The sequence below is a fragment of the Pan paniscus genome, chromosome 1 (assembly GCF_029289425.2).
Source record: "Pan paniscus chromosome 1, NHGRI_mPanPan1-v2.0_pri, whole genome shotgun sequence".
Taxonomy (NCBI): Eukaryota; Metazoa; Chordata; class Mammalia; order Primates; family Hominidae; genus Pan; species Pan paniscus.
The window spans coordinates 181,423,024-181,449,696 of record NC_073249.2 but is presented as its reverse complement, the minus strand read 5'-3'; the positions used below and the strand labels follow the sequence as shown (position 1 = coordinate 181,449,696).

The 26,673-nt window shown below is 41.9% G+C and overlaps 1 protein-coding gene across 5 annotated transcripts in view; it reads right to left on the bottom strand.

Moving 5' to 3' along the window:
- TESK2 (testis associated actin remodelling kinase 2) overlaps positions 1-26,673 on the bottom strand; it is a 147,679-nt gene that overhangs the window by 15,002 nt on the left and 106,004 nt on the right. The window lies entirely within an intron of this gene.

Sequence of the window (26,673 nt, the reverse complement as noted above, 5' to 3'; positions counted from 1 at the left end):
ACAGCATCTGAGTCAGAGAGCCTCATGCAGCACAGGAGCTCAAAAATGAATTTACTCAAACCTTATATGATGTATTATCTCCCTCCTCCTCCCAAGGGAGAAAAAGAGGGAAATTCCTCTAAGCCTAAAATTTATATCTTAATACATATTTTTGGGTACCATTGAATTTACAAAGGACTAGGGAACTTAATGGGATAAGAGGAGAAATATCTGAATTCTAGCCCAATTCAGCCTCCTAATAGCCATTTAACTTGGACAAATCAACTAATAAGGCTATCCATCTTTCACTTTTCTCAACTATAAGTAGGTATGATAATCCCTGATTCACCTAATTTGCAGTGTTGTTATGAGAATCTAATAAAGTATGTGAAAGTTGGCCAGGCGCCATGGCTCACGCCTGTAATCCCAGCACTTTGGGAGGCCAAGGCGGGCAGATCACCTAAGGTCAGGAGTTCAAGACTAGCCTGGCCAACATAGTGAAACCCCATCTATACTAAAAATACAAAAATTAGCCGGGCATGGTGGTGAGTGCCTGTAATCCCAGCTACTCGGGAGGCTGAGGCAGGAGAATCACTTGAACCCGGGAGGCGGAGGCTGCAGTGAAGTGAGATTGAGCCACTGCACTCCAGCCTAGGCAACAGAGTGAGACCCTGTCTTGAAAAAAAAATATGTAAAAGTTGGCCAGGCGAGATGGCTCACACCTGTATTCCTAGCACTTTGGGAGGCCAAGGCAGGTGGATCCCCTGAGGCTAGGAGTTCGAGACCAGCCTGGCCAACATGGTGAAACCCCATCTCTACTAAAGATACAAAAATAAGCAGGGCATGGTGGCAGACGACTGTGATCCCAGCTACTTGGGAGGCTGAGGCACGAGAATCACTTGAACCTTGGAGGCAGAGGTTGCGGTGGGCAGAGATCATATCACTGCACTCCAGCCTGGGCAACAGGGTGAGACTCTGTCTCAAAAAAATAATAATAAAATAAAATATGTGAAAGCGCTTCGAAAAAAATTTAAATGTCATGTATTTTCTGATGTGGTAATAATATAAGCACCAAAAAGAACCAGTTGGGGGCAGCACCATGCAGCACTTCAGATCCTTGGAAGCGTCGGACCAGTTTTGGCAAGACAGAAAGAATGACTAAAAATAAATCTTCCAACTTCTCAAAAGGGAAACTTGTTGATCTGCTTCATCCTGCTTGATAATCCATCTTTGAAAATCTTAAAATAAGGCATAATGACGGCATAAGCACAGCGCCTTGCTCTCTTCATTCTAGTTGAATCTGCCCAAGATTCACATTTGAGGTGCCCATTTGCTGAAAAGAAACTGAGCTTGTGAACTTCAGGGTTATAAGTGGGCAGTGAAGCTGACATCTAATCATGCAGGCAGATTTCTTTAGCTCTGAAAGTCAAAAGGTAGGCAGTGGTTCACTTCTTTAGCATGATGACAGTGTGATATGTCGGGCCTGTCTTCAGGAGCCACTCAGGTTTCCCAACTGAGTGCCAGGCAGAAGACACTATAATGAAAAGACTGTATGTGCACTCTCTATAGGCCAGGTGAGACCAGGACTCTTGGTTCTGGGAAACACTTGTTTACTCTGTTCAGCAGTGTCTCTGAAGGCCCTGGAAATCCATATGCAAAGCCAGAGGGTGGAGAGCACAGGAAAAGGTGACAAAAGATGAGGAATCACACTTGGCTAATAGATTCTGGCTTCTCCAGGCAAACTGGAAAAAGTGCAAACCAAGGACCAGAGAGGGAAAACAAATGGAATTTGCTTTTACAACCCATTTCTCTTGCCTGCCTTTGGTGAATACATTAGTTGGGCTGATAAGCCTGTAGGCCCTCAGAAACCGCTTCTCAATGTTTCAAGACCTCTGCATGCATAAGAAAAGGAAATTTGAGATTTGTCAACAAGGAAGATTTCTTTCTTTTTTTTGAGACGGAGTCTCACTCTGTCCCTCAGGCTGGAGTGCAGTGGCGCCATCTCGGCTCACTGCAACCTCCACCTCCCAGGTTCAAGTGATTCTCCAGCCTCAGCTTCCCGTGTAGCTGGGATTACAGGCTCGTGTCACCACACCCAGCTAATTTTTGTATTTTTTAGTAGAGACAGGGTTTTCCCATGTTGGCCAGGCTTGTCTCGAACTCCTGACCTCAGGTGATCCACCCGCCTCAGCCTCCCAAAGTGCTAGGATTACAGGCGTGAGCTACCGCACCCAGCCAGAAGATTGCTACACGGTCTCTGTGCCCATTAGCTGGAATGTTCACTTCTCCATAAGCAACTCCCAGTGCAGACTCAGCTGGTGTGGCCTCTAAACAAATCCCTCTGCAGGAAGCAGAGACAAGAGCAACTGCATTAGCATGTTCAGCTTTCCCGGATGGGGATAACAGCTGCTTTGCTTTCATTTTCAGCTAGACTACTCCCTCGGTCAGCCCTATAAAATGACCCAAGGCATTGGTAATACATTTAATTAATACAGAAGTTTTAATATTTTTAATTGTTGTTATTTTAACCTTTCAAGTTAGAAAACCATAATACAGTCAATAAAATGTGTTATAGATACTTCAATACCTCTCAGTGGCTGTTACCTTTTTCTATACCAACTTTACCTATACCAAAACTTGCCTCACTTCCTCACTGTCTAATAAAATAACAGAGTTTCTTCCATTTCCTTTGTGTTTGATACTTGGTTTCATTAAATATATACAGCCTTTTCCTAGAAGGCACTCAATAACTTTTTAAAGTGTATTGGTAATTCAACTATATTATGTAAATAAACCTTTATTACTAAAATGCAAGAAATCATATGCCAACATCTTTTTTTAAATCACCAAAGGCACAGAGAAGTGGACACTCAGTTCTCCACTCAGGAATATCAATTCAGGTTATTTCTACAAACATTTATTGAGCACTCCTCCCCCTACTGCCACTTCCATATGAGAGTAAGAACTTGTCTCTTGGCCAGGCACAGTGGCTCTCGCCTGTAATCCCAGCACTTTGAGAAGCTGATGTGGGAGGATCGCTTGAGGCCAGGAGCTCAAGACCAGCCTGGGCAACATAGCAAGACCCCCACTCAAAAAAAAGATGGTAAATTATATGTTATATGTATTTTACCACGATAGAGAGTGTGTGTACAAGTGTCCCCATAGTTCTTTAGTCCCTTCCACTATGTAAGGACACAACAAAAAGACAGGCATTTATGAACCATGAAGTAGGCCCTCACCAAACACTGAATCTGCCTGTGCCTAGATCTTAGATTGCCCAGCCTCCAGAAGTGTGAGAAATAAATTTTTGTTGTTTATAAGCTACCCAGTCTATGATATATTCTTATAGCAGCACAAATGGACTAAGACAACTGCCTAGGCTAAAGAGTATAGGTTCTTCCCACATATCCCTATAGGGTCTGGTAGGTACCAATTCAGGCACAGACAAGCACATAAACATATCCATACAGAGAATATTCTGGACTGGCTCTAGGGAATATGTACCTCTCTCTGAGGTAAAAGCACCCAGGACTCCAGTTCCCAATTCTTGCTGATTCTAGTCAGCTACAGTAGTTTCAACCAATTATAACTATTCAGAACACTAAGACAAAATGGTAGTTTTAAAAAAATTTGAATTACCAGTGTACTGATACCTGCAACCAAATAAGCTTATCTCTGAACAGTGGTTCAAAGGCATTCAGAGAAGGTCTGGAGAAAATATCAACTCTAAGAATTATTATTCCTTTTTGAAAAATCTACCCAACTGGCCAGGAGTTAGGGCATTTACCCAAAGAAGATAACTGTGCTGTCATCTAACTAGCAGAGATAATTTGCTACCATCTAATTAGCAACATGGTACTGAGAAAGATTCATCCATCCTTCTGTTCACCTACCCAAACACTGAAAACCTACAATGTGAAACACAAAGATAAATGGGGCCAGTCTCTGCCCACAGAGACTAGTCTAGCCTAGATGGTCTAGTAGGGATGCCATACAATCAACTAACACTTTTTTTTTTTTCACACAGGAGAATAACATGATCAGATATGCTACATAGAAATATTCTAACAGTAGTATAAAAATTGTATGAAAAGGTCAGGAACTGAGGCTGGGAGAAGAGTTAGGATAACCAAGGCCTGAATAAGACAATGGCAGCAAGAATGGAAAGGAGGTTATTATCTCAGAGACATTAGAGGTAGAATCAGCAAGATTTGGTGTTTGTTCAAAGGCAAGGAGTAATTAAAGAGATAAGGTCTAAATACAAAGTCAGTCCAGTTTGGTGTTTAGCTCATAGTACACAACTCATTCTCCCAATTAACAATATCTTTTTAAAATTTATTTTCATTTTTTACAACAGGTAGAACCCACTATCAATAACTTATCATTCTCACGCCTCCCTTAGGTTATTCCATTAGCTTTCTAACCTGTTTTCTTGCCCCCTTTTGCATCTTGAAAAGATTTAGCCCTCATTCCAATCCATTTTCCACAATATAGCCAAGACAATCTTTCTGAAATGCCAACCTGAAGCCACTCTCCTGTTAAAATTATTCAGTGATGTGCTATTACTTGTAGGATAAAACCCACAATCCTTAGAAAGGCACACAAAGCCTTTCACTCCTGCTTATAAAAGTCTGACTCCTGCTCACCTGCACATTTGTACACATTGCTGGTCCCTTTACCTCTAATATCCTTCCCCTTTCCCCACCTAGGCCTGGCTAATATTCACTCATTGTTGAGGATTTAATTCCATTTCATGGTAACCCATAGGCAGGGTTGGGGATAAGAAAGACAGTCTATGCAAAAGGAACACAAAGATAACAAAGCACAGAGATTAGTAATTATTCTTTTTTTTTTTTCTGTATAAGTAGGGGAGAAAGGATGAAGCTAAAAAGTTAAGATGGGCAGTATAATATAGTGGTGACTGCAGTTAGGCTGGCTAGGATTGAATCTCATCTCAGACTATAATAGTTGTAGAGCCCTGAGTTGGTTATTCAGTTTGTTTAACACACATCTATAAAATGGGAATAATAATAGTGCCTAACCCACAGAGTTGTTGTGAAGATTCAGTAAGTTGATACATGTAAAATGCTAAGAATAATGTCAAGGAAAGTGCTCAATATGTCAGTTATGACTATTTCTATTATTATTATTATATTTGTTATTAGTGCAGAAGTTCTGGAATACCAAGATGAAGCATCTACAGTTAATTCAGCAGACCACAGGGGCCACTGAAGGTTTATAGGTAAAGGTATAATATGATCTAATGGGGGTTGAATTACATCCCCCCAAAAGATGCATGCAAGTCCTAAACCCTGGTAAGGTAACTATAAATGTGACCTTATTTGGAAATAGGGTCTTTGCCAATGTAATCAAGTTAAGATGAGGTAATATTGGAGTAGGGCAGGCCCTTAATCCAATACGACTGGAATCCTTATAAAAAGAGTGGCAAGAGATATAGGCACACAGGGAAAATGTCATGTTAAGATAGAGGCAGAAATTGGACTGAGACATCTACAAGCCAAAGAACACCAAAAACCTACCAGAAGCTAGGAAAAGGCAAGAAGGATCTTCCCGTAGAGCCTTCAGAGAGAACAAGGCCCTACCAACACTTTGATTTTGGACTTCCAGCCTTCAGAACTCTGAGATAATAAGTTTCTGCTATGTCACCCACATTGTAGTGCTTTGCTATGGCAGCTCTAAGAAACTAATACATGACCCAAACTGCATTTTAGAAAGATCATTCTGGTAGCAGGATAGAGAAGGAATTAGAGGCAGTTTTGGAGGGTACTGCAACAGCCAGATGAGAGGTGACCAAACATCTAACTAACAGTGCTATTTATGGGCAAGAAAAAGTTGGCTATAGTCAGAATATAAAGCTTTTTAGCAACTGAGTGATAGATATGAGAAATAAGGAAAAAGAGTCAAAGACATCTCAGAGATTCCAAATTGAAAGGTTCAGACAGCAATGGAAAAAGATTTCAGAATCTTAAATGACTCAATGTGCCATCAGTAAGTCAGAAACCTGTCAGAAACCAGTATCAATGTCAAACAGCCAAATTAGTGGCTTGTTGGTACTCTACTCTTTGGAGGGGCTCTTTGCAGAAAAGGGTTTGGGCCCCGACCTAGTTTTCACTGTAGCCCAACAATACTTTTGTGCTGGCCACTGTATGTTTGTTGGTAGGCTCCAAACACAAAGGCTAGCCGACATCCCATCCTGCTGGCTTGGGTTAAGGAAGAAAAGAAAGCTTTGTTACTGCTCTGGGTAATTCCAGGACAGACATCCCAAGAGTGCCCTGTGGGAGGCTTGTGCTCCAAAGAAGCCTCCTGTTCTCAGCTCGAGGATCCACAGCCACTACAAGCGTACATCCGTATATCTGCCAAGGACTGAATTTGCCTACCGCTCCAGGAGGTTCACCAGGGCCTGCCTGACTGAAACAGTCAGTAGTAATGAGCTGACTCAAAAAGAAAAAGGGAACACTAGTTCTAGCCACAGAGTAAAACGTTGTTAATAACCCAAAATATATTTCAGAATATTTAAGTGTTTAACTCTTGGCCTTCATATATGCTTGCTGAATACCCTTCTTCATAGCTTTGCTAATTCTTATTCATCCTCCTTGTTTATTTATTTTCATTTTTATTATTATTATTATTTTGAGATAAAGTTTCCCTCTTGTTGCCCAGGCTGGAGCACAATGGCATGATCTCAGCTCGTTGCAACCTCCTCCTCTTGCGTTCAAGTGATTCTCCTGCCTCTGCCTCCTGAGTAGCTGGGATTACAGGCGTGCACCACCACGCCCGGCTTTTTTTTTTTTTTTTTTTGAGACAGAGTCTCACTCTGTCGCCCAGGCTGCAGTGCAGTGGCGTAATCTCAGCTCACTGCAACCTCTGCCTCCCGGGTTCAAGCAATTCTGCGTCAGCCTCCTGAGTAGCTGGGATTACAGGCGTGTGCCACCACACCTAGCTAATTTTTGTATTTTTAGTAGAGATGGGGTTTCACCATGTTGGTCAGGCTGGTTTTGAACTCCTGACCTTGTGATCCGCCTACCTTGGCCTCCCAAAGTACTGGGATTACAGGCATGAGCCACTGCACCTAGCCTAATTTTGTATTTTTAGTAGAGACGGGGTTTCACCATGTTGGCCAGGCTGGTCTCAAACTCCTGACCTCAGGTGATCTGCCTGCCTCGACCTCCCAAAGTGCTGGGATTACAAGCATGAACCACCACACTGGGCCTTATTTATTTATTTATTTATTTATTTATTATTTATTATTTTTTGAGACTGAGTATCACTCTGTCACCCAGGCTGGAGTGCAGTGGCGTGATCCCGGCTCACTGCAACCTCCACCTCCAGGGTTTAAGCAATTCTCCTGCATCAGCCTCCTGAGTAACTGGGATTACAGGCATGGACCACCACACCTGGCTAATTTTTGGTATTTTTAGCAGAGACGGAGTTTCAACATGTTGGCCAGCTGGTCTCAAACTCCTGACCTCAAGTGATCTGCCCGCTTAAGCCTCCCAAAGTGTTGGGATTACAGGTGTGAGCCACCACGGCCAGCCACTTATTCATCCTTCTGAACTCATGGAAAGCATTCCTTGATACTCCATCCCATTCTTAGTGCTAGGCTGGGCGCAGTAGCTCACACCTGTAATCCCAGTACTTTGGGAGGCTGAGGCAGGAGTATTGCTTGAGCCCAGGAGTTCGAGCCCATTCTTGGTGCCACTTTAGCATCCTGCACATGTTTCTACTATTGTTCATCACACTGTACTATAACATTTATGGCAGGAACTAGGTCCTGCTCAAATTTTGTAAGCCCCTTTGTAAAACTCAGTGAAATTGTTGAACAAATACATAATTAAGTGCATTTAAATAAATGGAGGTGGGTTTTAAGTTCCCTCTTTTATTGGAAGCCCCACCCCCCAATTTAATCATTAAAATGTAATTTAAGATATAAAAGAGAAATGTGCTTTTAGAGGAACTTTCCAATAAATATCATGCAAAAACAAATATTTAATAATGCTGGCTGGGCGCAGAGGCTCATGCCTGTAATCCCAGCACTTTTGGAGGCCAAGGTGGGCAGATCGCTTGAGCTCACGAGTTCGAGACCAGCCTGGGTAACATGGCAAAACCTTGTCTCTGCAAAAAATACAAAAATTAGCTGGGCATAGTGGTGCATGCCTGTAGTCTCAGCTACTCAGGAGGCTGAGGTGGGAGGATGGCTTGAGCTGAGGAGGCAGAGGCTGCAGTGAGCCAACATTGCAACACTGCACCCCAGCCTGGGCATTAGAGCCAGACCTAGTCTCAAAAAATAAATAAAATAAAATAAAATAAAATGTTTAATAATGCCTACTCAGACAAAGAAAGGCTCAGGCAAAAGACTGAGTCTGATCTTCTACATTGAGGAGACCATGTTGATTAGTGTTATGTTCAAAAAAACCAATTCCCAAGTAATGCATACACAGCTGAAAGAAGGAAGTATTCCAGCTGCACCCTCCAAGTTTTCTACATCTCAGTAAACGGCATCGCCACCCACCTAGAAACTGGGCATCATTTGGTTCCTCATTCTCCTTCTTTTTTTTTTTTTTTTTGAGATGGAGTCTCTGTTGACTCCGGGTTCAAGCAATTCTCTTGCCTCAGTCTCCCAAGTAGCTGGGATTACAGGCATGTGCCACCATGCCTGGCTAATTGTTGTATTTTTAGTAGAGATAGGGTTTCACCATGTTTGTCAGGTTGCTATCCAAATCCTGACCTCAGGTGATCCACCTGCCTCGGCCTCCCAAAGTGTAGGGATTACAGGCGTGAGCCACTGCATCTGGCCACAAAGCATTTTTTTTTTTTTTGAGATGGAGTTTCTCTCTTGTTGCCCAGGCTGCACTGCAATGCAGTGATCTTGGCTCACTGCAACCTCTGCCTCCCAGGTTCAAGCAATTCTCCTGCCTCAGCCTCCCGAGTAGCTGGGATTACAGGTGCCTCCCACCACGCCCAGCTAATTTTTTGTATTTTTAGTAGAGACGGGGTTTCACCATGTTGGCCAGGCTGGTCTCGAACTCCTGACCTCAGGTGATCTACCCACCTCAGCCTCTCAAAGTGCTGGGATTACAGGGGTAAGCCACCACGCCTGGCAAAGCACTTTCATAGTTACCTCATTTGACCATTGAAATTTTTTTTTTTTTTTTTTTTGAGATGGAGTTTCACTCTTGTTGCCCAGGCTGGAGTGCAATGGCGCGATCTTGGCTCACTGCAACCTCCGCCTCCTGGGTTCAAATGATTCTCCTGCCTCAGCCTCCTGAGTAGCTGGGATTACAGGCGCCTGCCACCATGCCCGGCTAATTTTTTGTATATTTAATAGAGATGGGTTTCACCATGTTGGCCAGGCTGGTCTTGAACTCCTGACTTCAGGTGATCCACCCACCTTGGCCTCCCGAAGTGCTGGGATTACAGGTGTGAGCCACCACACCCGGCCTGACCATTGTAATATCTTGAAACATTCTTGTCATCTTTTTGTTTTTGTTTTTTTGTGTGTGTTTTTTGTTTTTTTTGGTTTTCTTTTGTTTTGTTTTTGAGACGGAGTCCCGCTCCATTGCCCAGGCTGGGCTGCAGTGGCACAATCTCAGCTCGCTGCAACCTCCGCCTCTGGGTTCAAGCAATTCTCCTGTCTCAGCCTCCCGAGTACCTGGGACTACAGGCGCCTGCCACCACGCCCGGCTAATTTTTGTATTTTTTAGTAGAGACGAGGTTTCACCTTATTGGTCAGGCTGGTCTCGAACTCCTGACCTCAGGTGATCCACCTGCCTCGGCCTCCCAAAGTGCTGAGATTACAGGCATGAGCCACCGCACCCGGCTGGTTGTTTGTTCGTTTTTTGAGACGGAGTTTTGCTCTTGTTGCCCAGGTGTGAGCCACTGCACCTGGCTGGTTTTTGTTTGTTTGTTTTTTGAGATGGAGTTTTGTTCTTGTTGCCCAGGCTGGAGTGCAATGGCGCCATCTTGGCTCACCGCAACCTCCACCTCCTGGGTTCAAGCAATTCTCCTGCCTCAGCCTCCCAAGAAGCTGGAATTACAGGTTTGCGCCACCATGCCTGGCTAATTTTTGTGTGTGTGTTTTTAGTGGAGATGGGGTTTCACCATGTTGGTCAGGCTGGTCTTGAACTCCTGACCTTAAGTGATCCACCTGCCTCGGCCTCCCAAAGTGCTGGGATTATGGGTATGAGCCACCAGGCTGGCCCAGAGAACTTAAATAACTTGCCTATGATTATTCAACTAGTAAATAGTACAGCTTGGATTTGTATCCAAGCCTTGTGACCTAAAAGCCTGGGTTTCTTCTACCCTAGGAGTGTACATTTATGTAGGGAAGCTAAAGCAGAAAAAGCTTTAATAAATGAAAGAATGGGGCTGAGTGCAGTGGCTCACGCCTGTAATCTCAGCACTTTGGGAGGCCAAGGCAGGTGGATCACGAGGTCAAGAGTTCAAGACCAGCCTGGCCAACATTGTGAAACCCCGTCTCTACTAAAAACACAACAAAATTAGCTGGGCATGGTGGCGGGCACCTGTAATCCCAGGAGGCTGAGGCAGGAGAATCACTTGAAACCAGAAGGTGGAGGTTGCAGTTAGCCAAGATTGCACCACTGCACTCCAGCCTGGGCAACAAAAGTGAAACTCCATCTCTAAATAAATAAATAAATAAAAGGAAAGAAAAGAAAGAATGTGTAATAACAAAGGTACAAAAATTCTATATAGGAGAAGATGAATGGAGGGAAACATTATGACCAAATGAGTGGTGGCAGTGGAGGCGGGTAGAGAGGATGCGGCCGAGAAAAAGAATCAGGAAAGGTTTTATGGGGAAATAAGTGGACTCTGAGGCCAGGTCATGAAGGTAAGATAATTTTTCTTTTTTTTTTTTTTTGAGATGGAGTCTTGCTCTATCACCCAGGCTGGAGTGCAGCGGTACAATCTCAGCTCACTGCAACCTCCACCTCCTGGGTTCAAGCAATTCTCCTGCCTCAACTTCCCCAGTAGCTGGGATTAAAGGTGCGCACCATCACACCCAGCTAATTTTTGTATTTTTAGTAGAGATGGGGTTTCACCATGTTGGCCAGGCTGGTCTCGAACTCCTGACCTCATGATCCACCCACCTTGACCTCCCAAAGTGCTGGGATTACAGGTGTCAGCCACCGCGTCCAGCCAGGGAAAATGATTTCTATAGGACAGAGGGAAAGAGCATATTCTAGGTTGAAGAAACCATATGGATAAAGAGGCAGGAAAACACAGACCATGTTCAGTAAACAATAAGAAATCCAGTTTGCCTGAATTATAGAGTACTTGTTAAAGAAGAGGAGAACTAGGAGAAAAGTAGTATTATAGTAGGGCATAAAGGACTAGGATATCAGGCTGAGTTTATCCTGAATTCCATTTTTAAACTCTAGCTGTGAATCAAAATAATTTGTAGAACTTTATTTATTTATTTTTAAATACAGATATCTGCATCTCACCTAAGACTTTAATCAATGAGGAAATCGCTGAAGGTTTCTGAGCCAGGAAATGCCATTGATTGTTAATTTATTTATTCAATCAACAAATATGATAAGCAGCTACCATTTGTCAGGCACTGTGCTAGGAACCAGTGGATGTCAATGTAAATAAAACAATCCTTGCCCTCAAGGAATTTATAATCTACACATACGAACAGTCAGTTGAAATCAATGATAAATTATATTGTATTATGAGAGCACATAGGAGGGGTACCAAACTACTCTTGGAAGATCAGAAAAGGCTTCCCAGAGAAAATGAATTCTAAGCTGGGGCCTGAGGAATTGGTTGGGCCAGGGGGGATGAAGAGGTGTGTTCTGGGCAAAGAAAAAGTCTGGTGCAGAGCTCTAAAGGTGGAAAGGGTCATGTTCCATTTGTGGAACTGAAAGAGGTTCAGTACAGCTGTAGCACACAGTTGAGACAGGAATAGAGAGGCAAGAGAAGTGAGGAGTGAGGCCACAGAGATAAGCAGTAGCAAGATCAGTTTTGACTTTACCCTGAGGACAATGAGGAGCCACAGAAGGGTTTTTTCAGGGAGAAACAAAATTAGATGTGTATTCAAAAGTGGTACTGGCATAAAAACAGACATATAGACCCATGTAATAGAATAGAGAGCCCAGAAATAAACACCTATCAATTGGGAAAGGACAGTCTTTGCAACAAATGAGAAATGCAAATCAAACCACAATGAGATATCACCTCACATCCATTAAGATAGCTACTATCAAAAAAAAAAAAACACAGAAAATAACAAGTATTGGTGAGGATGTGGAGAAACTGGAACCCTTATGCACCATCAGTGGATTGTAAAATGGTGCAACTGCTACAGAAAAAAAATATGGCAGTTCCTCAAAAAGTTAAAAATAGAACTACTATATGGTCCAGCAATCCTACTTCTGGGTATGTACCCAAAAGTCTGGAAAGTAAGGTTTCAAAGAGATATTTGCATACCCATGTTCATAGCAGCATAATTTACACTAGCCAAGAGGTGAAAGCAACCCAAATGTTCATCAACCCATGAATGGATCAACAAAGTATGGTATATACATACAATAAAATATTTATGCAGCCATAAAAAGGAAGAAAATACTATCACATGCAACAACATGGATGAACCTTGTGGATATTATGCTAAGCGAAATAATGTGATCCCCAAAAGACAAATACCATATGATTCCACTTATATGAGGTATCAAAAGTAGTCAAATTCATAGAAACTGAAAGTACAGGCTGGGTGTGGTGGCTCACGCCTGTAATCCCAGCACTTTAGGAGGCTGAGGTGGGCGAATTGCCTGAGCTCAGGAGTTCGAGACCAGCCTGGGCAACATGGTGAAACCCCATCTCTACAAAAAATACCAAAAAAAAATTAGCTGGGCATGGTGATGCACGCCTGTAGTCCCAGCTACTTGGGAGGCTGAGGTGGGAGAATCCCTTGAGCCTGGGAGGTGGAGGTTGCAGGCAGCCGAGATTACACCATTGCACTCCAGCCTGGGTGACAGCGAGATCCTGTCTCAAAAGTAAAAAGAAAATAGAATGGTTGTTACCAGGAGCTGGGAAGAGGGAGAAATGAGTAGTTGTTGTTTAATGGGTATAGAGTTTGTTTCACAAGATGAAAAAGGCCAGCCATAGTGGCTCACTTCTATACTCCCAGCACTTTAGAACAAGGTGAGAGGATTGCTTGAGCCCAGGAGTTTGAGACCAGCCTGGGCAACTTAGCGAGACCTCATATCTACAAAAAATAAAAAATTAGCCAGATGTGGTGGCACATGCCTGTAGTATCAGCTACTCGAAAGGCTGAGACAGGAGAATCACTTGAGCTTGGGAGATCAAGGCTGCAGTAAGCCATGATCATCCCACTGCATTCCAGCCTGGGTGATGGAGTGAGACCCATCTTATTTTTGAAAAAATAACAATTAAAAAAAAAAGATGAAAAAGATCTGGCAGCCAGGCACAGTGGCTCAAGCCTGTAATCCCAGCACTTTGGGAGGCCGAGGCAGGCAGATCACCTGAGCTCAGGAGTTCAAGACCAGCCTGTGCAACATGATGAAACTCTGTTTCCACTAAAAATACAAAAAATTAGCCGGGTGTGGTGGTGCATGCCTGTAATCCCAGCTACTCGAGAGGCTGAGGCAGGAGAATCGCTTGAACCCAGGAGGCAGAGGTTGCAGTGAGCCAAGATCGTGCCACTGCACTCCAGCCTGGGTGACAGAGCGAGACTGTCTCAACAACAACAACAACAACAACAAAACAAGATCTGGCCTGGTACAGTAGCTACTGTCCCTATTACGTGGGAGGCTAAGGCAGGAGGACTGCTTGAGCCCAAGAATTTGCGGCTGTAATGCACTATGAACTCTAGTCTGGGCAACAGAGCAAGACTCTGCTTCTTTCTTAAAAAAAAAAAAGAAAAGAAGGCCAGGCACGGTGGTTCATGCCTGTAATCCCAGCACTTTGGGAGGCTGAGACGGGTGGATCATCTGGAGTTCGAGACCAGCCTCAACATGGAGAAATCCCATCTCTACTAAAAATACAAAATTAGCTGGGCGTAGTGGTGCATGCCTGTAATCCCAGCTACTTGGGAGGCTGAGGCAGGAGAATTGCTCGAACCTGGGAGGCGGAGGTTGCGGTGAGCTGAGATCGCGCCATTGCACTCCAGCCTGGGCAACAAGAGCGAATCTCCGTCTCAAAAAAAAAAAAAAGAAAAGAAAAGAAAAAGGTCTGGAGATCTGTTGCACGACAACGTGATAATACTTAATACTAACTGCTGAACTATATATACTTAAAAATGGCTAAGATGATTCAAAACAACAAAAAAAAATTTGTATTTCAGGACCACTCCAGCTGGCAATAGAGACTATAGATTTAAAGTGTGGAACAAGACTGACAAAGAGACTAGTTAAAAGGTTATGGCAAGACATAATGATGGCAGAAGGAATGATGTAAGATAAATGATTCAAGAATAGTAAAGAGGTAAGATGAACAGGACATGGTGATTGGTAAGATTTGGAAAAGGGATAGATTAGGGATAAAGGAAAAGGAAACTATCATTTGTAGAAGAGCCATTCACTATATTAATACTTTTGCAAGTTATTGATTCATTTAACAAACATTCATTGAGCAGCTACTTGTGCCTAGTATTACAGAAGATTTTACACAATCATTCTGCCACTATCATAGAACAGCTTCTCATTTTTTGAAGTTCACTAAACTAGCCCTTGACACAGTACCTGCTTAATAATTATTTGTTAAATAGGAAACAGACACAAGCAATTGCATTGAAATGAGCTAAAATGAGCAAGTAAGGAAATAAATGCCTATGACTGACTCTGGAAAACACTGATCTAAGAATTTATTATCTAAGCAAATAATGGTGACCAGGATAACAAGAAAAGACCACATAAAGAGAAAGAGAAAGTAAATACAGAAAGTGCAGACAGTGATTATGTATCAGGCACAGGGATGCAGAAATGCCCCTGAGTAGTAGCAATGTGTGAGAGGTATATTGGGAGACCCTCCTTCCATGGTCCTACTTGCTACAGATTCCAAAGTTGGAACAGCTCCCAGGAGCCAACATAGAACCAACTCCTGGGAATGATACCACTTATCAAGTTAGGAAAATTACACTTGGCAAATCTATTAGAAACATATCTAGCCTAAACTCAAAAAGAACTCTGTGAATTCAAGTGTCACACTAGTTTAACAATCATGAGGGGATTAGGAGAAAGATTAGCTAGAAATCCTCTGAAGAACTTTCTAAATCCTTCTGCTGTCCTCATACTACCAATGCTGTAAAAAGATTCATCAAATGGATGGCTGAAATGACCTTGAAAGAGGCAGATATCTTTGCAGCTAACAGTTTAACTGTTAAAAGCTCAAGTGTTGGGAGCAGTACTCATTTATCCATTTTCCATTTACCCAACAAATATTTATTGCATGCCTTTATGCTCCAGTTACTGACAATTCAGCAGTGAACAATAGCCAAGCCCAAGGAGCTCAAAGTCTAGTAAGTACAGGATTATAGTCAGCCAAAACTTGATTTAAATCCTAGCTCAGCTACAAGACCTTAGCTAACTTAATCTCTTTCTGAGCCTCAGATTTGTCATCTGTAAAATGGGAAAAATATTACCTATTTCATAGGATTGCATGCTAATTAAATAATATATTGAGAGGGAGAAAAAAAAAGCTTAGCAGACCCTGGCACATAGAAAACATTTAGTATGAAAAATCACTGAATGATTTTTTTATTTTTGTTACTCAGGAGATAATACAGCAGTTGAAAAATGCCTCCTTCCAAATCAATGAAACACTCTCTAATGAAAATGTTGATAAACAGGATATGAACAAGGAAGGTATCACTCAGAATACTCCTTCAGACACCAGTACCCTATGAAGATATCTCAACTCGAATGTCCAATAAATATCTCAAACTGAACCTATTCAAAAATGACCTCTTGATCATCTCCCATTGTGTACCTCCTATAGTCTTCCCATCTCCATTAATGGCAACTCTATTTTTTAGGTGTTCAGGCCAAAAACCTCAGAGTTATCCTTGACTTCTCTCATCCTCTCATACCCCACAGCCAATGCATCAGAAAAGCCTATTTGTTTGTTTTTCTTCTGCTTTCAAAATGGATCCAGAATTCCCAGCTCCACTGCTATCATTCTGGTCCATTACCATTAACTCTCACCTTTTTTGCAGTCTTTATGTATTGCACAGACTTTATTCTAACAGTCTCTTAACTGGTTTTCCTGCTTTCACCCTTTCTCTTTTTTCAGTCATTCACCAAACAGTAGCCAGGATGATCCCATTAAAGAATAAGTCACAAAAACCTCCAAAGACTTCACAATTTATCCTGAGTAAAATCTAAAGTTCTTACAGCAGTATATATGAGACTCTGATCTAGCCAGTGTTTCCTCTCTGACCCCATCTACTACTGTTCTCTTCATGCTCTCCACTGCAGTCACATCACCCACCTTGGAGTTATTCAACCAGACCAGGCACACTTCTGCCTCCACGCCTTTGCACATACTATTCCAACTACCTAGAACACTTTGATATCCACACAGCTAGTTCCTTCACCCTTTTTTTTTTTTTTTTTTTTTTTTTTTTGTGAGCCACCGCACCCAGCCCACCTTCTTAAATTTTAGCCTCTTTTATGAGGCCTTACCTGTCTACATGTTGAAAATTGTAAACCACCTAGCACTTAACATCACATATATTACAATTTGTTCCCTTGTTTAGTTTAACTCCTCTGCCCGCCCCCTGCTGATTAAAATATAAATTCCAGCTGGGTACAGTGGCTCATGCCTGTAGTCCCAGTGCTTTGAGAGGCCAAGGTGGGAGGATCACTTGAGCCCAGGACCAGCCTGGGCAACACAGCAAGACCCATGTCACTACCAAAAATAAAAAATATAAAATAAAGTTAAACTTAAAAAAAATTAAAACGTGGGACAGGGATTTTTATTTGTTCATTATTGTATTCCCAGTACCTGGAATAGTGCCAGACATGGTAGGAGCCAAATAAATATCTTTTGGATGAATAAATGAGCCAAAAGCAAGCAAGCAAGTCAGAGAAAAACTGTTTTAAGGATAAAGTAAACTAAATAAACTCTTCTATTATTTGTGGGCTAGCTTGCCAACCTCAAATTCTTGTTTCTCAAATGTCACAGGGAGTTACTAAAAATAAGAACAGAAATGTACCACAGTTTGAGAGTTTTTTATTACTAAATGAGCAAAGCAAAAAAATTAAATAAAAATTACTTTTTCCAAAAGCAAAGTACATGTCAAACTGTATTTGTAGAAATATTTTTTGCACATAGAAGTTTAAGTGAAATAAACTTCTAATTATGAAAGGATTTGAGATGTGACATTTCTTTCTCTCTCTTTTTTTTTTTTTTTTTTTTTTGAGACAGAGTCTCACTCTGTCACCCAGGATAGAGCATAGTGGTGTGATTTCGGCTTTGTAGCCTCTGCCTCCAGGGATGAAGCAATTCTCCTGCCTCAGCCTCTCAAGTAGCTGGGATTACAGGCCCCCGCCACCATGTCTGGCTAATTTTTTTTTTTTTTTTTTTAGTAGAGACAGGGTTTCACCATGTTGGCCAGGCTGGTCTTGTACTCCTGACCTCAAATTATCCATCTGCCTTGGCCTCCCAAAGTGCTAGGATTACAGGCGTGAGCCACTGTGCCTGGCCTTCACACTATTTTTGATTTCTGGCTCTTTCCGCTAGGGCTAATTCAGCTTTCTTAGAGTTGGGTCTACACTAGACCATCGACTACAAACACACACTAAACATATACTATGGGCCCAGCCACAAGAGTATTATTATAAGCTCTATCTAGGAGACTTAGTTCCATTAGAGAACCTGGGATTTGACACAGCTTGGAGAGAAGAGAGATAAGGACATTCCTAGTACTGGAAGGGACACCTAAAGCAAGAATGTATAGAAGAGAGCAAAAAGACCCATGTAACTAAAGGAGGGATTCGTATTATCAAACGAGATTAGAGAGAATTTAGAATAGGAAACATAATTTTTTAGACAGAAGCATCACATTATCAGGTGTGCTTGATGATGATTATTCAGATAGTAGTATGTCAAAATGAAGAAAACAGGTCAGGTGTGATAGCTCACACCTGTAATCCCAGCACTCTGGGAGGCCCAGGTGGGAGGATCCCTTAAGGTCAGGAGTTCGAGACCAGCCTGGGTGATATAGTGAGACTCCATCTCTACAAAAAATTTAAAAATTAGCTGGGTGTGGTGGCATGCACCTGTAGTTCCAGCTAATGGGGAGGCTGAGACAGGAGGATCATTTGAGCCCAAGGGTTTGAGGCTGCAGTGAGCTATGATGGTGCCACTGTATTCCATCTTAGGTGACAGAGCAGCAAGACCTTGTCTCTTAAGAAAAAAAAAAGTATTTGTAGGAATTGAGGCATGAAATAATATTATGGCTTTGGAATGAAGAGAAAGAAAAATAATCAGAAAGATATCACAAAGAAGAAAATAGGAAAAGACTGCGGACCGATTAAATTCAAGTGATGAGAAAAAATCAAAACTAACCCCAAAGAACAAAGGATTCTAATAAGAGAACAAGGATTTTTTTTTTTTTTTTTTTTTGAGACAGTCTTGCTCTGTTTGCCAGGCTGGAGTGCAGTGGCGCAATCTCGGCTCACTGCCACCTCTGCCTCCCAGGCTCAAGTGATTCTCCTGCCTTAGCCTCCCGAGTAGCTGGGATTACAAGCATGTGCCACCATGCCCAGCTAATTTTTGTATTTTTAGTAGAGACAGGGTTTCACCATGTTGGCCAGGCTGGTCTCGAACTCCTGACCTCAGGTAATCCGCCCACCTTGGCCTCCCAAAGTGCTGGGATTACAGGTGTGAGCCACTGTGCCCGGCCAAGAACAAGGATTCTAATAATGATAAGGGCCGGGCACAGTGGCTCACACCTGTAATTCCAACACTTTGGGAGGCCGAGGTGGGCGGATCACGAGGTCAGGAGTTTGAGACCAGCATGGCCAACATGGTGAAAACATGTCTCTATTAAAAATACAAAAATTAGCTGGGTGTGGTGGTGTGCGCCTGTAGTCCCAGCCACTTGGGAGGCTAAAGCAGGAGAATCTCTTGAACCTGGGAGGTGGAGGTTGCAGTGAGCTGAGATGGTGCCACTGCACTCCAGCCTGGGTGACAGAGCAAGACTCCGTCTCAAAAAATAAAGAAATGAAATGATAAGGTTGGAATGGATGGCCAGTTTGGGGAAGGTAACCAAGCTAAGCTGTACTGCAAACACTAGCAAAATAACTGAGTGGAAAAAAAGAATATGAACTATAATGAGTAACAACTATTAATATACAGAGAGATCTGAGAGTTAACAGCATGGGATAACAGATTTTTAAAAAACAGTTTCTAAGGAAGGGCACAGTAAGAATTTTCTCACTATCCCAGCCATTAACCATTGAGTTCATGAAAGACACTCCAGTGAACTAAAGATGGTCATTGACAGATGGCCTTAGTGACTTGCTTGACCAATAAAATGCAGCTTAAGGGACATTCTGGAACTTGCAAGGCTAGGTCATAAAAGGCTTGCAGCTTCCACTTGAGTGGTTTGTACCAGTCTAACTATCCTGAGATCACCATGCTGTGGGAAGCCTAAGCCATATGGAGATGATCTAAAGAATGAGACACCATGTGGAAAAAGAGAAGAACCAAGGAGTACCATTGCACCAGATATGCAAATGAAGAAGCCATCTTGGAAATGGATTTGCCAGCTCAGTCACTCCAGCTGACACATATGGATCAAAGATCCAGGAAAGCCCTTCTGCATACCTGACCTACAAAATCACAAGCAAACTAAAATTAGAAAGCCACTAAGTTTTGGGGTAGTTTGTTATGTAACAATAGATCATGGGAGCAGATGTCTTTTTATCCTAAACCTAGAGCCTAGCAAAGTACCTAGCCCATAGTAGATTCACTCAAAATGGTGTGTATCAAGTGAATCTCTACCTTCCCGTGTATTTTCTAATTTACATCTTTGTCGTTTCCCCCTCACTTGTCCTTTTAGGAAAACCTGAATCACAGATGCAATCACTGTTAGTACCTCTGGTGTGTCTCTAAACTACCATGTGGTGGTTAACAGCTGCCAGTCCCAAACTTGAAAGATAGGTATGCCTTTGCTGCCAAAGTTAACCCAAGGCAGGGCACCAAGCAACTTCACATCTTTATCATGGTAAATAAGGATAGGAAAATATTCTGTACTGAAACACACAAAAAAATAAGAAGCAGGCACAACTAATAACAATATCACATATCACAGCACACCAAAAAAACTGGAATCAGGGTCTGCCTTGCTCACTTTTCCTTTCTTTGAGATGGGGTCTCACTTTGTTGTGCAGGCTGGGGTGCAGTGGCAGAATCCTAGCTCATTGAAGCCTTGCCCTCCTGGGCTCAAGTAATCCTTCTGCCTCAGCACGAGTAGCTGGGACCACAGGCACAAACTATCATGCCTGGCTAATTTTTAAATTTTTTTGTAGAGATAAGGTCTCACTATGCTGCCTAGGCTGGTCTTGAACGCCTGGCCTCATATAATCCTCCTGCCTCTCAACCTCCCAAAGTGCTGGGATCACAGGTGTGAGCCACTGGACATGGCCTTGGCTTGCTCATTTTTATAAATAACGCATGAGTTTGGTCACTGAACCCATGGAGTTTCATTGTAAGCTGTCTGATTATATAAGGCTTCTTATAAGTCTGACAAAACCAACTCAGAAGCAATACATATCAACCCGCATAAACAAGAAATTTCCAAAGTCACTAATACTCTTTAATAAAGAAAGAAGATGTATGATTGGGTGGGAATAGGGAGTGACAGGAGGATCAGAGCTATGTGAATAACAAACTCTCTGCAATAGCCTTTAGCTAAAAGCATTTCTTTCAGTACCAAACATCTGCTCGACTGAGATGGCTCTGTTGTAAAAAGACCGAATCACCTCGACTAGGCCAAGGAATATTCTGCAACTGCAGAATTGGCTGAGTGGTTCTCATCGCCACAGAAGAAAATAAGAATAGTTTATTTTATTTTTTATTTTTTTTTTAGACAGAGTCTCGCTCTGTTGCCTAGAGCTCTGTTGGCTAGAGTGTAGTGGCATGATCTCGGCTCACTGCAACCTCCACCTCCCAAGTTCAAGTGATTCTCCTGCCTCAGCCTCCGGAGTAACTGGGACCATGGGCTTGTGCCACCCATGCCTGGCTAATTTTTGTATTTTTTATAGAGACGGAGTTTCACCATGTTGGCCAGGCTGGTCTCAAACTCCTGGCCTCAGGTGATCCACCCGCCTCGGCCTCCCAAAGTGTTGGGATTACAGGCATGAGCCACTGCACCTGGCTGGATAGTTTTCTTCATGGCAGAAAAGGCAAGAGAGACCCCCAAAACATCCTGCTCACCAAGCAATTCAATTGCTGACTCTCCTGATCAGAGAGTACTGCCATTTGTGATCCCTCTCCACAACCATATACCTTACCCAGTTCCCCAATCTTCTAGCCACTGAGAGGTTCTGCACTAACAGGTTCCCAAACTGCTTGATTTTGACGGTATTTCCTTCTCTGTGCCTTTCTTAACAATATTAAAAGGAAAAAGCGCTTTGAGATGACATACAATCTATCCAGAGGCATCTCTTTCTCTTCTCTCTTTCTTCCTCTCCTCTCCATCCCAACCTCCCACTCATCTTGGCTATAGAAGAGAAAACATATACCATGTAAGTTTTTGGCAGCTACTTTTTGATTATGAGTGACAGACATCTTTATTTTAGGATGAAACTGACAACATAAAGACAGAGCAAAGAGAAAGAATAAGGTCTCTGGACAGCGTCAATTTAACCATTGAATTATATCAATACTTAATCTAATAAACTGCTAAAATTCCAGTTATATGAGTCCTTTTGTTGTTTAAAGCCCATTTAACTATTTTCTGTTACTTGCTCCCAAACACATTCTAATACACCCAATGACCAGGAAGAAAGTATCTTTTCCAAATAACCCAGAATACATAAAAAGTGAGTCAGAATTGAATTCTACAAATACTATGCATGCTACACACATAAGATCTTGTGCTTAGCACTGTGGGGAATATAAAAATCAATTAAGCACAGCATGTTGTAATAGAAATAGACTTTGAAGTCAGATGAACCTGGATGCAATCCTACTTTGGGGAAGTAATTTAATTTCTCTAAGCTTTAGTTTTCTCATCTACAAAATGGAAGAAATAAGATTATAGCATTGTGAGAATTATAGTTAATATAAACTATCAACCATAGCATTCTGCCCATAGTGGGAGTTTAAATAACTAATAGTTGTTATGGTTTAAGAAATAGGAGAAATTCTTTACTCTCCAATGGGGCAGAAAACACAAATACTTATGATCTGCTGACTGGGATATTTACAGGGCATGGTTGATTGTCAAGGGTTCCAATTCTTCGCCTTCTACTGAATCTGTGCCTTTTGACACATAACTTTGCGGCGTATTCCTGATAAGGGCAGAGCATACTTCCTACCCCTGGACTCAAGCATGTGACTTGCTTTGTCCAATGGGATGTTGGCCAAGCAAATCTGAACATAAGGAGAGTCATGAAAATCAGTTGTGCAAATGGACTGTCATATTCTTGCTATTCTGGTATCATCTTAAAAAGGACAAGTCCAGTCTAGCCCACTGGCCCCAGAAGGAGGATGAGCCAGAGCAAAGTTCTCCCAGCAAATCTCAGCCTAGAGCAGACCACCAGCTGACCTGCAGATGCATGAGTGAGCCTGAGATCAGCACAACTGCCAAATCTAGCCCCACTCAGTTCAGCTAACCCTGGAAATGTATGAGAAATAAACGTTTATTGTATGCTTTTGAGGTTTTGTGGCTGGAGGGCAACAGCTAACCAATACACAGAATTATATTTTCTGTTAAAAAAAAAACAAAGATTTACACTTCCCTGATACTTGTGACTAAGTGAAAGACAAGGTTAGGTCTTGTGAATGAAAGACATACTTATGGTACATTCCTATTCTTTTTTTTTTTTTTTTTTAAGAGGTCTCTCTCTGTTGCTCAGGCTGAAGTGCAGTGGTACAATCATGGCTCATTGCATTCTCAACCTTCAACCTCCTGGGCTCAAGCAATCATCCTGTCTCAGCCTCCCAAGTAGCTGAGACTGTAGGTGTGTATCACCACATCTGGCTGATTTTTTAAATTTTTTGTAGAGTCTGGGTCTCACTATGTTGCCAAGGCTGGTTTCAAAATCATGGACTCAGGCAATCCTTCTGCCTCTACCTCCTAAAAGTGTTGGGATTATAGGCATGAGCCACTGCACCCAGCCTCAATACAGATTCTTATTTCAACTCATTAAATTTAAAAGGTTTCATGTGACTTTTCACCAAACCGTTTTCACTATATATTTTTTGAAACAGGGTCTTGCTCTGTCACCAAGGCTGGAATACAGTAGTGCAAGTATGGCTCAGTGCAGCCTCAACCTCCTGGGCTCAGGTGATCCTCCTACCTCAGCCTCTCCAATAGCTGGGACTACAGGTGCATGCTACCACACCTGACTAATTTTTGTATTTTTTGTAGAGACAGGCTTTTGCCATGTTGCCCAGGCTGGTCTCAAATTTCTGAGCTCAAGCAATCTGCCCACCTTGGCCTCTGGAAGTGTTGGGATTACAGGCGTGAACTACCATGCCCAGACTATGCTTTCACTTTAACAAATACTAGTTTGCTTAAAAACTTGAGTCAGCTGGCCGGGCGCGGTGGCTCACACCTGTAATCCCAGCACTTTGGGAGGCCAAGGCAGGCGGATCACCTGAGGTCAGGAGTTCAAGACCAGCCTGACCAACATGGAGAAACCCCGTCTCTACTAAAAATACAAAATTAGCCGGTCATGGTGGCGCATGCCTGTAATCCCAGCTACTCAGGAGGCTGAGGCAGGAGAATTGCTTGAACCCGGGAGGTGGATTGCAGTGAGCTGAGATCAGGCCATTGCACTCCAGCCTGGGCAACAAGAGTGAAACTCCGTCCCCCCAAAAAAAAAATCTTTAGTCTATCATTACTACAGGTAGTTTAAAAACAAAAACAAAATAAAAACTAAGTGTCTGACTGTTCCAAGTTCAATTAATGTCTACAATTACAAAGAAGACTCATGGAAATGGTTCAAGCCCAGGAAAGTCCAGATCACTAATGTATATGAGAAATATTCTTCCTAATAATGTCAATGTTTTATAGGTATTAATGAGTGCCATGCTTGTCTACTGTAATTATTGACAAATAAATGTGAAGAGAAATGAAGAATGGTACTCACATTACTTTGGAGGACAAGCATTCCACCAACTGAAAAGTATTTGGTGAATGTCATCTAAGTTTCAAGGACTGTGCTAGATATTTTTAATAATTTATTTTTTATTATCCTTACCATATAGTTGTGCTGCCAAGTCAAATTATAAGGCAATTAAACCTAGAAGTCTCCAAAGACCTATGCCATCAAGGCCTTTGCTGATCCCTTCTAAAAATAACCAAGAGCATTTGGCTATTTGGGCTTCATCACTACCAGTCTATTAACATCATATTAAAAATTACTAATATCATAAGCTATGTCAAAATCTCATTAATGCTGCTGGAAAGACTGGCAATAAATACTCTTCCATAAAGTACACATTGTATGTTTTATATGGCTATAAAGAAGCTAACAAGCAGCAGATTAAGTACAACATGGCCAAGAGAATATTGCATTATGATCACTCATTACTGTCATTTCCACCACAACCTGCTTTAAAATATGCAACTTAACACAGATTTTAACGGATGTTCTTCTCTGTCGGCAAAACTAACACACCAGCCCTTCCAATGAATTCACATTTCAGAGAACAATCACACATGCAGGGAATGCATCAAATACTTTTATGCTTATTAGCGTCAGAACTCTGGTAGACAGAAGGAAGGGGAGAATTTTATCTCTGAAGAATTTATAGACTCACCTCCAAGAAAAAAAATACATGGCAAATGTTTCTTGATCTGGGGTGCTGGTTATGGGTGTGTTCATTTGTAAAAATTTTGTGAGTGGTACTTTTCATATGTATACTTTTTCTGATATGTTATACTTCAGTAAAAAGTCTAATTTAATGACACTAACGGCGGTATAGGACTAAGTACAAAATGAAAAATATTAACAATTCAGAGTTCAGAAGAGGGACTAGTCACTGTTATTTTGTTCAAAGAGTTAACATGTATTAAATAATTTATACATGCCAGGCACTGTACTAAGTAAGTATTTTATATTTCATCCTCACAACATCCTTGTGAGGTCAACATTATATCAACAGCATTTGCCACAATTAATACTCCTTCCTTGAAACTCTTTCCTTTTCATTACAGGCCAGCATGTTCTTCTGGTTTTCTACCTACCTCACTAACTGCTCCTTCTCAGTCTGTCCTTCTCCTCAGACTTTCATTCATTCATTCATCTATCTATCTATCGACAGGGTCTCACTCTATGTATGTATGTATGTATGTATGTATGTATGTATGTATGTATGTATGTATGTACGTACGTATCTATCTATCTATCTATCTATCTATCTATCTATCTATCTATCTATCTATCTATCTATCTATCTAGAGACAGGGTCTCACTCTGTTGCCCAGGCTGGAGTGCAGTGGCACAATCATGGCTCACTATGGCCTCAAACTCCTGGGCTCAAGCAATCTTGCTGCCCCAGGCTCCTGAGTAAATAGGACTACAGGTACATGCCATCACATCCAGCTAATTATTAATTTTTTTTTTTTTTTTTTTTTTTGTAGCGACAGAGCCTTGCTATGTTGCCCAGGCTGGTCTCGAAATCCTGGTCTTAGGTAATCCTCTCACCTCAGACTCCCAAAACAAAGGAATTACAGGTGTGAGCTATAGCACCCGGCCTTCTCTAGACATTTAAAATTTAAATATTCTAGGGCTCAGCTCTTGGTCATCTTCTCTATCTAAACTCCCTGGGGCAGGTATTATTAATTATTATTATCCCCATTATACAGATGGAAACTTTGAGATACAGACAGATTCAAACCTATGTAATCAAGACTTCAGAGGCCATGCTCTTAACCTCTTCACCATTCTGTCTTCTTTGGCTTTCCATTTAAGAGGCAGGGCATAGCTGCGCACATTCCACATTCTAGTGCCTTCAGTAACTGAGAAAAGAGAGAGACTGAGGCACATGGGACCCTCTTTCATAAGCTATTAAGGACTAATACCAGTTACCAAGCCAGTAAAAAACCAACACTCTTGCAAATTCTGTTAAACAACTTTCCTTCCTAAGTTTCTTCACTTTGTACTTTGGTAATTGCTTCTCAAGGAGGAATGTGAAAAGAATCTAGAACATAGATTCTCAAATCCAGATGCTCATGAAATAATCTGAGGAGCTTTTAAAAATATAGATGTAATAGGCCCTATACCAACCTATTAAACCTAGAAGATTCCAGGAATCTGTGTTTCCAAGGAGCACCCAAGCAAGGTCTGAAGTTGATAACTTGGTACCTGAATTGGCTCTAAAGAGAGTTCTCTGATCCTCGGAGGATGAATAATGACTATCACATATTCCGCCTAGCAGAGGCTGGAAATGAAACGAGAATGAAGATGTAAACTGATTCCAACAAGTAATAAGACCAATCAGGAAACC